The 12,713-nt window shown below is 46.9% G+C and overlaps 1 protein-coding gene across 13 annotated transcripts in view; it reads right to left on the bottom strand.

Moving 5' to 3' along the window:
* Positions 1 to 12,713, bottom strand: part of INPP4A (inositol polyphosphate-4-phosphatase type I A) — a 163,230-nt gene that overhangs the window by 144,572 nt on the left and 5,945 nt on the right. The gene's annotated exons all lie outside the window — the stretch shown is intronic.

Raw genomic sequence — 12,713 nt, 5'->3', positions numbered from 1 at the left:
CCCTCCCCCAGGCTTGAAGGTGGGGCCCTCAAAGATGTCCGCTGCCTGTACAATGCTGCCATGTGAGGTGACTGCACACCGGCTCTACTGTGGTAAACTACCAGGACTGTCTTGCAGATCTAGAAGCTGACAGGGACCATCCAACATGACTCCAAGACATATTGACGTATTTACAATGTCCAGGCTGTTCCCTTCCCTCTCAGACACATGGCATGGTGGTAGGAGCAACTGATTCACTAGGCGGGAAGAAGCAGCCTCAGCTAGATATCATCATGTCACAAACACGATGCCACAAGCACTATGCATTCCTGGTCCTGGCTGTCAGAGACATCCCTCCAGAACCATCTGCAGCACCTGTAGTAGCTCAAACGTGCAGTGGGCCCTGCAAAGTCCCTCGGAACCACTGCTCTTGAAGCTCGGGTCAAATGTGGCCTTGACAAGCCTCATTCAGGATGCTATGGGTGGGTTTGAAAGGCCTATGTGTAACTAAAGGTAATATTCTAAAGAAGCGTATCTTACAAATAATAGTATCTAACCATTAGCTGCCCTCTACTCCCCAAAGAAAGTTATAGTCCAGATGAGAATAGCAGTAAATGGGAACTTCCAAATATCACCCAATCCCACACTTTCCTTCCAGATAGGGGGATACTCTATCCACACCTTAGGGCAAGGGTGGGGGGTGCTCTTTCAAAGAGCTACACATTAGTGCCCGGCACAGACCAGGAAGAGCCCACCAAGCTCAAGAGAGCAATAGTCAGGGGTGCCTGGATGGCTGAGTCAGTGAGGTGTCTGACTCTTGATTTCAGCTCAGGTCATGATTTCAGGGTTGTGGGATCAAGCCCCATGTTGGGCTCCATGCTGACAGCACACAGCCTGCTTGGGATTCTCTCTCTCTCTTCTCTCTCTCTCTGCCCCTCCCATGCATGTGCACTCTCTCTTTCTCTCTCAAAATAAATAAATTAATTTTTTTGATTAAAAAAAGAGAGAGAGAGAAAGAACTAGTCAAAGAATCTACAGCACAGCCTGGCAGGGGGATGCTGTGTAGCTGGGCAAAACAAAGAGAAACTCTATGCAATGAGTACCCAGAAATAGTAACGGGAGCTGGTGAGGGGTGCAGTGGACGTGGAACGTGACACTGTGGGCATAAAAACATTTTAATGTGTACACACACACATCTGCTGGCATATATACAGAATATCTTGGGAAGAACACAAGAAAAGCACATGGCATTGGTGTCTCCAGGAGGGGATCTAGGGGTCTGCGGCAGGAGGCTGACTTTACCATATACCCTGCTGTACCTTCTAATTTTTGAATCATGCAAATGTATGCCTATTGTAAAACAGAACATAAAATGTTATCAAATGTGGCAAATCAAGCTAAGTACAAGCAGGTTTTGAGGACTCCCACCACGTGATATTAGTGCATAGTCACTAATAAGAGGGTGGGAATTCAAAGGGGTGCTTCTCTGGGTCAGTGTCACCCCAGCAGGTGAGGAAATCGACAAGGCTGCACCTGCTGCTGGCAACAATTTCCATCGCCTCGTCCCTTGCTCTCTGCCCTTCACTTCCTTATTCTCCAGCCTTGCCCTTCTGCCACATTTTTCTCCCTGACCACATCACCCCACTATATGGCACAGTGAAGTTTATGCTCCCAGTCCCCAAGTCACAAAATCTTAGAGCAGGAGCGTGTCCTAGCACAACTACAAGCCAAGTCCTGTCCCCATAATCTCTCACTACCTCATCCCCTCCCCCAGCCACTGGACAACAGGCTTGACTATGTTTTATGTCTATACTGCACCCCCCTCCCTGCCCAGTGTAGAGACCCCACAAGGTCATAGCAAGAGCATGACTATGGAGGAGGTAGGGCCAACTGAAGCTGCCCACTCAGCTGTTTCAATGTGCAGGGAGAGGACCCTGAGACAATTAATATTTCTAGAAACCCAGATTTCTGGGGTTCTTCACACCCCAATACTTTCTTTTCCTCACAGCCAGCTCAATTTTTACAGGTGGTTTAGAATATCCTTCCCCAGCCCTGGTTTCATTTCCATCGTGTCACAGACATGGCTTCATCGCCACCACTATGGGCTCTGGGGACCCTGCATCAGGATTCAGTGAACTGCGGTGCCCACACCACTGAATGGAAATGAGGGAGCCCATCTTGGCCCACAGACCTGGTTAGAACACAGGTATGGTTAAAAGAACAATTACCATCTAAGAAAGGACCTCCTCAAACCTCTAGAAAGACTTTGGAATTGCTTTTTTCATTTAAAACAATGATATAAGCAAAACAGAATAAAAAGCTTTTTAAAAAGTCTGAGAAAGCTCCTGTGTGGGATGAAGTCTCAAACTTGAAAAGGACCTGATGATGGACCGTGAGCCCCTCGGTGAGCTGACCCTGCCTCTCCTGAAACTCCTTCCTGATGCGTTATCCCTGTCCTCCCCACGCTTCTCTCTTGAAACTCCCAGCTCGAGCTATCACCCCCACCCTTGACACATAACTCTACGTGAAGCCCTGTGATGTCCCCAAAGCCTAGAAGAGGAGGAGGCCACCCTTCCTGTGAACCCCAGCCTACTGGGCTTCTCTTTTAGCACCTATGATACCACACTTGCGACCCTGTGCAGATGTGAGAACGTTGATAAAATTTAGAAAGAAAACAATCCAAGATGACTGAGCCCTAAGGTGTGGCACTTTCTTCCCAGAGGAACAGAAGCAGCTGCTAGGTCACAGCCAGCTGGCTGACAGGGCTTGTGTGCTGAGGACACGAATGCCACTGGACAGGGAGGACATATCAGGTACAGGGACACAAGCTGCCAGGTTTGGCTTCACCCAAAGACTGACTGCAACACCAGCTGTGCAACAAGCCCCAGTCTTACTTCCCTCTCCTGCGTTAGACCAAACCCCAACTTGACCTCCGGGAAATGGGCTGTCTTCCCAGGACAGGCTGAGGCTTTTCTTGCACTTTCCACAATGAAATGGCAGCTTTGTTCATTCATTCACTCGACAAACACTGATTATACACCTATGCTGTACCAGGCACTGTGGGATACTCTGGAGATACAAAGAAAACAGAGCTGCTGTTCCTTCCCTGAAGGACATTTATGTCCTATGACACTCCAGATCTGTTATGGTCACTGGGCACGTCCCCAGAGAACAATCTTCACAAATGTCAGTACCACTGTGGGACACAACACCCTCTCCCTCAATAAAACACAGCAAAGCAGAATTGAACATTTTAAGTGATTCCTCTAGACCCCTAAGGAGTTACTGTCAAGGAGCTACACACCAAGGAGAGGGTAAGGGGGCTCCCAAACAGGGGTTCAGGGGAGCCAGGCCTTCAGGGTGCCTGGACTAGGTTAGCTTACTCTGATGCTGTTTTCCTTTTGGCAGCCCAACACTCACTCCCTAATTACACTCCGTTAGCAGAAGTGTGTACCCACCCTCTCTCAGGCCACTCAAATTGGGGGCGCAGGCGATCAACAGACCCAGGCCAGGCAATCAGACTGCCAAGTTCCCAGCATCGGGAGTGAGCGCTAGACCCAGGTCTACTCAATCAGTGTCACTCCTTCCCCTGGGACAGTTCAGACCTGCCCCATCCACACTGTCTCACAGTGAGTGTCACTCCCACTGGACAAAGCTCTGCTTGAGCATTACATGATCCTGACCTAGGACTTTTATTTATTTATTTTTTTTTTGGCGGGGGGAGGGGGAATGGCAGAGGGAAAGAGAGAGAAAGAGAGAGACAGAGAGAGTGAGTCTGAAGCAGGCTCCACATTCAACACAGAGCCCAACACAGGACTCAATCCCACAATGCTGGGATCATGACCTGGGCTGATATCAAGGGTCAGATGCTCAACAAACTGAGCCACCCAGGTGCCCCGACCTGGGACTTTATTCTGTGCCCCATCGATGCTCCACTTCAGGTGTCTCTAGGCCTGTGGTGGTCACCATCTTGAACTCAGATGCTGCCCAAATGCCTGCTACGCCCCTGGCAAGGGTTACTGGGCCAGGAGCCACATGACAGCAACATTCTATAGTCAGCAATGCGTTCAAGAACTTCTGCCTTCTCTGTACTTCTCTCCCCTATCATACTCCCTTGAAAGTGCTTTCCCCTTTAAGAGTGGGAGATGAAACATGGAAATCAGAACCACTTCCCTCCTGGCCAGGGCCTCACTTTCTTCATTTACATTGCACACTTAGGGTGTCCCAACGGTTTTTGTTTCTTCTGAAAAAGTACAGCATCTAGTTCACTGGGGCCAGACACCCACCCTTGGCACCTGTGGAATGGGAAGGCAAGGTCCACATAACACATGGACCAGCACACCCATGAAGGGGTAAGAAAAGTAGTTTTATGAAGTTTGACAGATACCTCCCTTAAGTAAAATATCTCACTCTCAAAGATGAAAAAACAAGACAAAACAACCTATGTTTATACTGAGAAAAAAGTGGATAGCAAAACAATCTGAAGATAATCACCAGGCAGTGATGATTACTGCTGGGATACAAGGAAAGATGCTATGTTCATCCATTGCCTACAAAAGCCACTCATAGGGTAGAGAAAGTGAGAAAGGGCCATTTGATAATCCTTGCCTTTTTAAAAATGTGAAGTTAAAAAAATTTTTTTAAGTTTATTTTTATTTATTTTGAGAAAGAGAGTAAGCAGGGGAGTGACAGAGAGAGAGAATTCCATGCAGGCTCTGTACTGTCAACACAGAGCCCAATGTGGGGCTCAAACCCATGAACAATGAGATCATGACCTGAGCCAAAATCAAGAATCAGAAGCTTAACCAACTGAGCCACCCAGGCACCCCTAAAAAAGTTTTTTAAGGCTAGGAAACATTACTACAGATTAGCAAATTTTCATCATTAGTTTTGGAACACAAAAAGAAACTTCCGTATTTCAGAGGCATGAATTCAAAGAGTGTTTATAAAGATTCTTGAACATACATGCACGTCTATATCCCTAACTCCCAGGGATTCCAATCAGACAGAAAGCAAAGCATAGCTCCTCAGCAGCTACTGACTTTTTAGGATGTGTGTGTGTGTGTGTGTGTGTGTGTGTGTGTGTGTGAACACAAAAGGTGTGTATGCACATGTGCGAATGACAGCTGTAAGTACATGTGTGAATGCCATGTGTGAGCACACACGAGAGGTGAGAGAGGTGTGAGTGTCATTCACACGTGCTGGGTTGGGGTAGGGGGTAGAGGGAAGAGGACAGGAACAGCTGGGCTGGCCAGCATTACCCAGGTGTGCAGCAGACAAATGCTTGTACCCAGTGACTGGCAGGCACAAGGAGGGCCCCAACTTCTATCCATGCCTGTTCCTTGGCCTGACATCTGACCATTGGAGAGGCTCTCTTCTGAGTTTAGGGACTGCTAGCACATATATCCTTCTTAAAATCCAAATGCCTCAGAAAGAACACATTAAATTTCGCTGACACCTAGAATAAACTGGTTATTTGATCCCTTTCATCTGACAGAGCAGACACTTGGGATCTCCCTTCTGGAAAGAAAGCAAGAGGGAAAGAGGCAGGAGAGAAGCACAGACCCAGGTGCCACCCTCAATTCCACTAATGAGGCTGGCCCTCCCCATACTTGGGGAGGGGACCTGCCTGTGGTGGGTTCAGGATGGGGAAGGATAAGCCAGCCCTGGAGACTACAGTGGGGACAAGCTTGTCTTCCTCTTCCTGGGCCCCAGGGCATCTCATCCACAGGTCCTTGCCTGGATCTCACATTCTTCCTGAAATCCCCCCCACCCAAGCAGCCCCTCCCTCCAGACACACCCACAGGTCCAGAGGCACCAGAGAGACTACTGGTGGGAAGCAGCTCTGGTCTGTGAGCCTTGGCACTGGCCCTGAGAATTTAGCTCAGAACTCGGCCATTTCTGTTTTCTAAATGAGGAAATGAAGGAACAAAGGGATCAAGTGACCTCTTTCAGGCTCTCGTATGAAAGAAGTGTGGAAGCAAGAAAGGTCTCAAGTTCTCAACTTTTTAGTTAGCTCTCCATGCCTACAGCCTCCCCAGAGAAGTTTTCCCAAAGTTTTGCCAACATTTTTCCAACAAGCATTAAAAACTCACCTTCCAAAAAAGACAACTTGCAGGAGAGACACAGTTGCCTCCAATGTCTATTCTTTGCTTGCTCCATAGAAGCCCTAGGATCCTGACGTTTAGTTGGCCCAGGGCTGTCCGCCTCCCTTGCAGCTAGGTATGGCCAGGAGTTCGTTCGGTTCTTGCCAACAAGACGTAAGGAGAAATTTGATAAGGAGTTCTTGGGAAGTGTGCCTTCCTCCAGCCTGGTGTCTGGAAGGCCCATGAGCTGACCGCACCTCTAGCTGCCAACCCAGACAGGAGGCACTGGGCCTCACCACAGGCAGGTACAGCACAAGGTCTGACAACAAGAAAGACATGCCTTCTCTGACTAGGCCTCTTCTCCTTCAGATGTTTTCCTGTTATATGCAGCCAAATATTAATCCTCACAATTTTACCATTCCCCGCTTATATCCAATGGTGGCAAAGGTCACCGTACTGGGATGCTGACAGAGAAGGGTACTATTTTAGATTTAAGTTCATGAACAGTCCCCTTTTCCTTCTTTAATGCCTTAAATAAAGCATTCTCAAATTTACCCTGGGCCCTAGGCTCAAGTGAGTGCATGCTCGCAAGACCCTACAAGCATATTAAAATTCATTTTGTTGTAGAGTTATTTTATAAAATAGCTTCTCCCCAATATAAGCAACATTTATAATCCTAAAAAAGGCAACCAATCTTATTTCTAGGCCTGTCTGAGTAGTAAATTCAAAAAGCCTTAATATGCCGAATTCCTGTTGACTGCCCCAAACATTTAATAGCTTGGCTTGCATATTTAGTGCAGACGAATCTAGGTTATGAGGCAAAAATAGCCCGTTTTGTTTTTTTGTTTTTTCATTTCAGTGAGCCCATTAAATGAGGTTCAGAGTCTAAGCCACAGGCTGCTAGTGGCCATGATAAATACGGGTGCGATCCTTAACAGTTTACAAACCAGCCAGCCTGAGGGTATGTAATACTGGTGAGACCCCGCGATGCCCTGCTCGAAAAGGAATGACACAGAGATTACTGCCCTGGGACTTCATATCTCATCTAATCCTGTTTGGAACGAATCTGTTCCATGACAGTTTAGAACCTTCTCTGCTAGAGATGGGGCTGAGGCTGTGCTGGCTGCTGTAATGAGGACAGACACGAACGCCAGACAGGGGGGCCTGAAGCCCCTTCAGTGCAAGAGTGGCACTGCCATCACAGAAGCATCCTTTCTCTTTGAGCCAGTCCACAAGCTGCAAAGACTTCTCACTGCTTCACAACCTGTCTGCTGGCTTTTCTATTCCTTTTGGCCAATGAGGCTAATACCTAGCTTGGTAAAGATATCTGACTAATTAAGGAATGATTAAATAACCAAGTTGACTCAAAATGCAAACGTCTTTCTCCCTGTAGGAAAGTTATTCGAAAGATCACGTAGTTCGAAGGCGCCTACAATGATAATCAAAAAATATGTATCTTGGGCAATCACTGGTACGTCACCCACTATTTGCAAGACTATTTGCACTATCAAGAAAGTCAGGTTCCTGTTCTCATGAGTTCTGCAGTGTTTCAAGGAGAAAGACACACAGATGAAGAACGTGACAGCTTCTGGTAACACAGGCATCCCTGAAATAAGTTCAGGGCTCTTCTTGAAGGGACGGCACTCATATGGTTGTATCCATTTGAAGCTGTCTTTAATTCTTTTTAATCAGTTTATGCTTTAACTGATAACTTTAAATCCATGCACCCTTTCTGTAAAATGTCAGGAATGAATAATAGAAAATAAAATAGGTCAAAAATAGTGTAAAAGGAGGTCAGAGAGAGGTAGGTGAAGAATTCAGGGGAGGATATCAAACTGCCAGAGAGAGACAATCCAGATCCGAACAGCTGTGCATACATTATCAGAGGAAAACTTCAGGGAGTAAAGTGGCATTCATCAGTTCACGGAAAATGACAAGGATTTGAGCATCAACATAAAGCCTATAGCTGTACTGGGGGATTATATGCAGTGGGCCTCAGAAGGCGGGTGTGGGGATGGAGTGCAGGGTAGAAGAGCCAGAGAAAGGTACCAGACACTCTACTTGGACCAGGAAGAGTTTGGTCTGCATGATATACAGACAGCTTCAACCTTCATGGACATATCCAGGGTATTCCAGGGTCTCTGACACTAAGTTTATGTACTCTAGAAAGATACTCATAAATCACTGCAGAGGGGAGCCAGAAAGTGAAAGAAGAGTAGAGACAGGACCTTGATTTCCAAGGCCACAGACTAAACAAGTACTTCCCTAAATACTGTGTATGTATGTGTGTCTCCCTTGATGCCAACTTTACCTATGCAGCCCTCAGGCACAATCACAACTCTGCTTCATTGCTGGACTGGGGGTCAAGGGAGAAAGAAATGAGGGATTCACCTGCTCCAGATGAACGAGGAAGGAGGTCAGATTCAGGCATGATTTCACCAAGTCACCAGCAGGTTAGGGGCAAAATCCAAATGCATGCTTCTCCTCTGCCTGAGGTGGGCACTGTCTACCATCCCATGGTGTTTCCCTAAGGCCAATCCATTCACCCATCACTCTGTCCTCTTCAAAACCAAGGAGTAACAATGTTAGAAAGATTCTGGGTTACCTTGACATTTTTTGGCACACAGTCCCATCTTAACTGGGCTCTATTACCGCATTTTATCAGCCATTTGATTATTACCCAATTACATAACGTGATCATTTTGTTTAACATTTGTCTATGCAGAACACAGTCAAAGCAATGAATAAGAAATGTGAAAATACTCAACATCCACTTCACACAATCACAAGTTTTTATGTGCTTAAAAAAAAGTGTCAGTAGAAGAGAAGGCTTAGCTGGGTCAGTGATCACCTGACAAAACATTATGAGCCCAGGCCCCTCCTACTTCCCTGTTCTGCCCACATCCTTCTCTGACCTTTACTGGCAGTCCCCTGCCTCTCAGAACCTCCTTCTTCTACATTTCCCCTCAGAGGTGCCCTGGGCAGGAGTCAGAGATGGATGTACTCTAGCCTTCTGAATACATTTCTTTATGGCTGTTAATGCTTTTTTTTTTTTTTAACATTTATTTTTCATTTGAGAGAGAGAGAGATCACACATGCAGGTGCACACGGGAGAGGGGCAGAGGGAGAAGGAGAGAGAGAATCTTAAGCAGGCTCCACACCCCTACAGAGAAATTTCTTAAAGCATGGACAGGACTTGAAGGATGTTGAGAAAACTGAACACAGTACATTTTTTAAAATAGAGGCACTATGGAGGTGCCTGGGTGGCTGAGTCGGTTAAGCATCCAACTCTTGATTTTGGCTCAGGTCATGATCTCTCGGTTTGTGAGTTTGAGCCCTGTGTTGGGCTCTGCACTGACAGCATGGAGCTGCTTGGGATTCTCTCTCTCTCCCTCTGCCTCTTCCCTGCTAGCGCTCTCTCTTTCTCTCTCAAGGTAAATAGATAAACATTTTAAAAAATAGGGGCACTATGGGAAAAATGGCTTTCAAGACTGTAAAACTGAGAGGAAAGATACTAAGTCTCCTGCAAGACTGTAACTTCCCACCTGCATTGGTCCAGAGCATTGCAATGCACAAATCTCCTGCTTATCTCAACCTACATAACCCGCCATGGGTTGTGGAGGCACATTCAGGTTCGTGTCTCATAATCCAACTTACGCCCCCTCAAAAAACATACACAGGCACCCCAAAGAGATTATTACATATGCTTTGTAACACAAACCAGACTAACACCTACATTAATGCATCCCAAAGGCAGCCAATGTGACTTGGAAGTTGTCCTGTTATTAAGTCACAAAGGATTGCAAGGGGATCACAGGCAGTGATGGCTCCAATGGGGCCAGCCTCAAAACAAGGGAGATCCAGATATCAACCTATTTACCTATCTCATTCTCTCTCTCTCTCTCTCTCTCTCTCTCTGTGTGTGTGTGTGTGTGTGTGTGTGTGTGTGTGTTTAGGTAGACACGCTGATCCACCCTGTTAGGAGAAGGATGAGTCAGGTGTCCACGGTTAAATTTTAAACCTCTGGCAAATCCACACACTCCCTGCCTTGCCTCCCCATCTCAGAGTAGCCATACCAAGGACCCTCAACATCATCAGGAGGACTGATCAAATACCACAGACAATAAGTCAGACCAAGACCAGAACATCTACGCCTTTTTTCTTGCTGTCCCTGGGCTCCAGCTCCACTCCCACTGGCCCACACCGCTAAAAGTCCTTTTTTGGGGACATTCACTTTCGAATGTCCTCTCTCTGTGAAGAGAGCTTTCTTACTACTCTTACTTTCTAATCTTATACTCTAATAAACTTTTGCCTGCTGCTCAAGAAAAAAAAAAGTCCCCTTTCATTTTAGATCAGCGGTTCTCCAACTGTGGTGAGTCACAGACCTCTGAGGTTCTGATGAAGGCCAGAGACCCTCTCCCTGGGGAAAGACCCCATATGTGTGTGCATGTGTTTGTGTACATGGCCAGGGTAGCCCCCTCCACTATGTGCTCAACTTCCAGATTTTACACATTTTTGCCAAACCCACAGTAGGAAGCGTTCACAGTGAAACAGTACCCGAACATACACCTCATGCACATAGCTACATTTTTACCAAAAAATGCCAACCCTTTCTATAAGAAATGTACTTGGATATTTTCTATTTTATTTCAAAAAAAATGCTTAATTTTTTTTAATGTTTATTTATTTTTGAGAGAGAGAGTGTGAGCAGGGGAGGGACAGAGAGAAAGGGAGATACAGAATCCAAAGCAGGTTCCAGGCTCTGAGCTGTCAGCACAGAGTCCGACATGAGGTTTGAACCCATGAACCCATGAACTCATGAACCATGAGCCGAAGTCGGATGCTTAACCCACTGAGCCACCCAGGCATCCTTCAAAAAAAAAAAAAATATGTTTAAATGCTGGTTACAATCTCAAATTGATTTCAGAACCACTGCTGTTTGAAAAACACTGTTCTGGACCCTGGCCCACCACCCGGTCTCCTCCTCAGGTGCTCTTCCTTCTTCAGCAATTAGCACTGATGTGGTACAGCAGGTATGAGATTGCCTGGATTAAGGGGAACCTTGGAAAATCAAGAAAATCTAGAAATACCTCAGCTCACTAGTTTCTGGAAGAATGTGGAACGGTGAGAGATTTTGAGCTCACAGATTTACACCATGGAGATGGCTCTTTCACTTCACCTAAACATAAAGTTGGAGCTGTACTTGCAAAAGGGAACAACAAAGCAGGTCACACTGGGCAAAGCCAGAGAGAACTACAAACTGTCATTGAAAGTAGTCCCTTAGGCTGTCCCCAGGCCAACCCCTTAAGCATTCTCAAGCCCCTACTAACTGTACTGCTTTCTATTTTTTTCTAATTGAGCAAGGAGTAGCATGGTAAGCAAACTCTATACATCAGAACATACTTCCAGAATGCCTCTGGAAAGGGAGTCATAAGGGCCGGTCTAGATCCACAGCAGCTGGTCCAGTGGACTCCCAACCTTGCTGGACCAGAGATAGAAGCTGGGGCTGGGGTGTAACCATGCTGATTCCTTTAGTCCTGCAGGGAGGATGTGGGCCACTCTCGGAGGAGCTGAAGAGGCTGCAGGCATGGGGCTAGGAAACAGTTGGGCCAGTAAACTGGGGCCCAGGCCAGGGGCGGGGAGGGAGACATGGAGAACAAAGGTGCCCACAGGTTCCTCAGTTTACACTGTGGGCTGACCACCCAGCACTCTTCTCCCTTCTTCCTATTCTGGGAGCAATCCTCTCTGGATTCAGGAAAAGCCAGTCCCAACTCCAGCTGATGAATGGGAGCGGCCTTGATTACACCAAGAGCAATTCTCAAACTGGAACTTGCATCACAATCACCTGGAGGGCCTGCTACAACAGAGTGCTGGGCCCCAGCCCAGAATTTCTAATTCGGTAGGTTGGAGTGGGGCCTGAGCCTCACACCTAATGTCTCAAGGGATGCTGATTCCACTGGTCTGGGGCCCACCCATGGAGGAACACTCCTAAGCCAATCAGCACACAGCATCCTCGCAGCCTCCTAGTCTGCGTCCAAGGGAGGCTACGTGGTCCTCACTGCTCCCACACACCAGAGTGGCTGTGGCTAGAGACTGGCTGGTGTCAGGAGTGGGGAAACATGCAGTCCCACTGACCATAAGGACAACCTCATCATCATGAGGAGGCTCACTCTGGGTTGACACCAGCAGTGATGGCTGGAAAGAAGAGAAGAATCCAGGTCCTTGATGAAACTGCAGAACTGTTGATAGAGTAGAACTCCGGTTCTATGAGATAATAAATGACCTTACTGTTTACTTGTCAGCCCAAAGACCCCAAATGACACACCCCACAATCCAGGGAGACTCATGAACTGCTGGGCATCCCTGTTTCCTAAGAGGACCCTGTACTCCAGAAATATACACCTGCCTAGATGTATTTCCTTCACACTTCAGAATTTGTACGCCTAGGTCATCCTCCTTAAAAATTCTAATTAGCAGGTTAAAGAAGGCACCATTTGAAATTCAAGCAACACAAAACAAAGGAAAGAGTTCCACATCCTGGAGTGAATGAATTTTAGCAGACAGCAGCTGATACCAGCTGTACAAGGGCTATGGTGGAGGTGTGGGGAACAGGGAGGGAGGCGGGGGATTTCGGCCTCAGAATTCTAC

This window comes from Puma concolor, chromosome A3 (genome assembly GCF_028749965.1).
Source record: "Puma concolor isolate L17-30 chromosome A3, mPumCon1.1.hap2, whole genome shotgun sequence".
NCBI classification, from domain to species: domain Eukaryota; kingdom Metazoa; phylum Chordata; class Mammalia; order Carnivora; family Felidae; genus Puma; species Puma concolor.
This window is presented reverse-complemented; position numbering and strand designations above follow the sequence as displayed.